The sequence below is a fragment of the Syngnathus leptorhynchus genome, unplaced genomic scaffold, assembly GCF_054491065.1.
Source record: "Syngnathus leptorhynchus isolate UIUO unplaced genomic scaffold, UIUO_Slep HiC_scaffold_51, whole genome shotgun sequence".
NCBI classification, from domain to species: domain Eukaryota; kingdom Metazoa; phylum Chordata; class Actinopteri; order Syngnathiformes; family Syngnathidae; genus Syngnathus; species Syngnathus leptorhynchus.
Genome location: NW_028232018.1, coordinates 78,894 through 82,500, shown reverse-complemented (window position 1 = coordinate 82,500; position 3,607 = coordinate 78,894).

The following is a 3,607-nucleotide window of genomic DNA, read 5'->3' as shown; positions in this document are numbered from 1 at the left end:
CCATACTTCCGTAGCTCCAGAGCTCCATAGCCCCGGAGCTCCATAGCTCCATAGCCCCGGAGCTCCATAGCCCCGGAGCTCCATAGCTCCATACTTCCATAGCAACAGAGCTCCATACTTCCATAGCCCCAGAGCTCCATAGCTCCAGACTTCCATAGCTCCATACTTCCATAGCTCCATAGCTCCATAGCTCCATACTTCCATAGCTCCATACTTCCATAGCTCCATACTTCCATAGCACCAGAGCTCCATACTTCCATAGCACCAGAGCTCCATACCTCCAGAGCTCCAGAGCTCCAGCCTGGGTGGCTGGTGGCTCCATAGCTCCATACTTCCATAGCTCTAAGTCAGAGAGTTGGCGAAAATTGCACTAAGTGCGAAAGCCCATTCATTTACAACGGCGTGTCCACAAGGCGGCGACATTTCCCCGTTACCGGTGGCTGCGCGGCGGGTGAGTGACAGAGCTTATCCGAGCGGCTGGAACTCTGCGCCGGCGTGGTCGAGCGTGAGGCCTCGGCCCTTTGGCTGCCTGGTACCTAAAACACTTCCATTGATCCAGCCACGGAGGGTGCTGGCTGGTGGCTCCATACCTCCATAGCTCCATAGCACCAGAGCTCCATAGCTCCATAGCACCAGAGCTCCATGGCTTCAGAGCTCCATAGCACCATAGCTCCATACCTCCAGAGCTCCAGGGCTCCAAAGCTCCATACCTCCAGAGCTCCATACCTCCAGAGCTCCATACCTCCAGAGCTCCATAGCTCCATAGCACCAGAGCTCCATAGCTCCATAGCACCAGAGCTCCATAGCACCATAGCTCCATAGCACCAGAGCTCCATAGCTCCATAGCACCAGAGCTCCATAGCTCCATAGCACCAGAGCTCCATAGCTCCATAGCACCAGAGCTCCATACTTCCAGAGCTCCATAGCTCCATAGCTCCATAGCACCAGAGCTCCATAGCTCCATAGCACCAGAGCTCCATAGCTCCATAGCACCAGAGCTCCATACTTCCATAGCTCCATAGCTCCATACCTCCAGAGCTCCATAGCTCCATACCTCCAGAGCTCCATAGCTCCAGAGCTCCATAGCTCCATAGCACCAGAGCTCCATAGCTCCATAGCACCAGAGCTCCATACTTCCATAGCTCCAGGGCTCCATAGCTCCAGGGCTCCATAGCTCCATACCTCCAGAGCTCCATAGCTCCATACCTCCAGAGCTCCATAGCTCCATACTTCCAGAGCTCCATAGCTCCATAGCACCAGAGCTCCATAGCTCCATAGCACCAGAGCTCCATAGCTCCATAGCACCAGAGCTCCATAGCTCCATAGCACCAGAGCTCCATAGCTCCATAGCTCCAGGGCTCCATAGCTCCATAGCTCCAGGGCTCCATAGCTCCATAGCTCCAGGGCTCCATAGCTCCAGGGCTCCAGGGCTCCATAGCTCCATACCTCCAGAGCTCCATAGCTCCATACTTCCAGAGCTCCATAGCTCCATAGCTCCATACTTCCATAGCTCCATAGCTCCATACTTCCATAGCACCAGAGCTCCATACCTCCAGAGCTCCATAGCTCCAGCCTGGGTGGCTGGTGGCTCCATAGCTCCATACTTCCATAGCTCCAGTCAGAGAGTTGGCGAAAATTGCACTAAGTGCGAAAGCCCATTCATTTACAACGGCGTGTCCACAAGGCGGCGACATTTCCCCGTTACCGGTGGCTGCGCGGCGGGTGAGTGACAGAGCTTATCCGAGCGGCTGGAACTCTGCGCCGGCGAGGTCGAGCGTGAGGCCTCGGCCCTTTGGCTGCCTGGTACCTAAAACACTTCCATTGATCCAGCCACGGAGGGTGCTGGCTGGTGGCTCCATACCTCCATAGCTCCATAGCACCAGAGCTCCATAGCTCCATAGCACCAGAGCTCCATGGCTTCAGAGCTCCATAGCACCATAGCTCCATACCTCCAGAGCTCCAGGGCTCCATAGCTCCATACCTCCAGAGCTCCATACCTCCAGAGCTCCATACCTCCAGAGCTCTGTAGCACCAGAGCTCCATGGCTTCAGAGCTCCATAGCACCATAGCTCCATACCTCCAGAGCTCCAGGGCTCCATAGCTCCATACCTCCAGAGCTCCATACCTCCAGAGCTCCATACCTCCAGAGCTCCATAGCACCAGAGCTCCATGGCTTCAGAGCTCCATAGCACCATAGCTCCATACCTCCAGAGCTCCAGGGCTCCATAGCTCCATACCTCCAGAGCTCCATACCTCCAGAGCTCCATACCTCCAGAGCTCCAGAGCTCCATAGCACCAGAGCTCCATGGCTTCAGAGCTCCATAGCACCATAGCTCCATACCTCCAGAGCTCCAGAGCTCCATAGCTCCATACCTCCAGAGCTCCATACCTCCAGAGCTCCAGAGCTCCATAGCACCAGAGCTCCATGGCTTCAGAGCTCCATAGCACCATAGCTCCATACCTCCAGAGCTCCAGGGCTCCATAGCTCCATACCTCCAGAGCTCCATACCTCCAGAGCTCCATACCTCCAGAGCTCCATAGCTCCATAGCACCAGAGCTCCATAGCTCCATAGCACCAGAGCTCCATAGCACCAGAGCTCCATAGCACCAGAGCTCCATAGCTCCATAGCACCAGAGCTCCATAGCTCCATAGCACCAGAGCTCCATAGCTCCATAGCACCAGAGCTCCATACTTCCAGAGCTCCATAGCTCCATAGCTCCATAGCTCCATAGCACCAGAGCTCCATAGCTCCATAGCACCAGAGCTCCATGGCTTCAGAGCTCCATAGCACCATAGCTCCATACCTCCAGAGCTCCAGGGCTCCATAGCTCCATACCTCCAGAGCTCCATACCTCCAGAGCTCCATACCTCCAGAGCTCCATAGCACCAGAGCTCCATAGCTCCATAGCACCAGAGCTCCATAGCACCAGAGCTCCATAGCACCAGAGCTCCATAGCTCCATAGCACCAGAGCTCCATAGCTCCATAGCACCAGAGCTCCATACTTCCAGAGCTCCATAGCTCCATAGCTCCATAGCACCAGAGCTCCATAGCTCCATAGCACCAGAGCTCCATAGCTCCATAGCACCAGAGCTCCATACTTCCATAGCTCCATAGCTCCATACCTCCAGAGCTCCATAGCTCCATAGCTCCATACCTCCAGAGCTCCATAGCTCCAGAGCTCCATAGCTCCATAGCTCCATAGCACCAGAGCTCCATAGCTCCATAGCACCAGAGCTCCATACTTCCATAGCTCCAGGGCTCCATAGCTCCAGGGCTCCATACCTCCAGAGCTCCATAGCTCCATACTTCCAGAGCTCCATAGCTCCATACTTCCATAGCTCCATACTTCCATACCTCCATAGCTCCATACTTCCATAGCACCAGAGCTCCATACTTCCATAGCACCAGAGCTCCATACCTCCAGAGCTCCAGAGCTCCAGCCTGGGTGGCTGGTGGCTCCATAGCTCCATACTTCCATAGCTCTAAGTCAGAGAGTTGGCGAAAATTGCACTAAGTGCGAAAGCCCATTCATTTACAACGGCGTGTCCACAAGGCGGCGACATTTCCCCGTTACCGGTGGCTGCGCGGCGGGTGAGTGACAGAG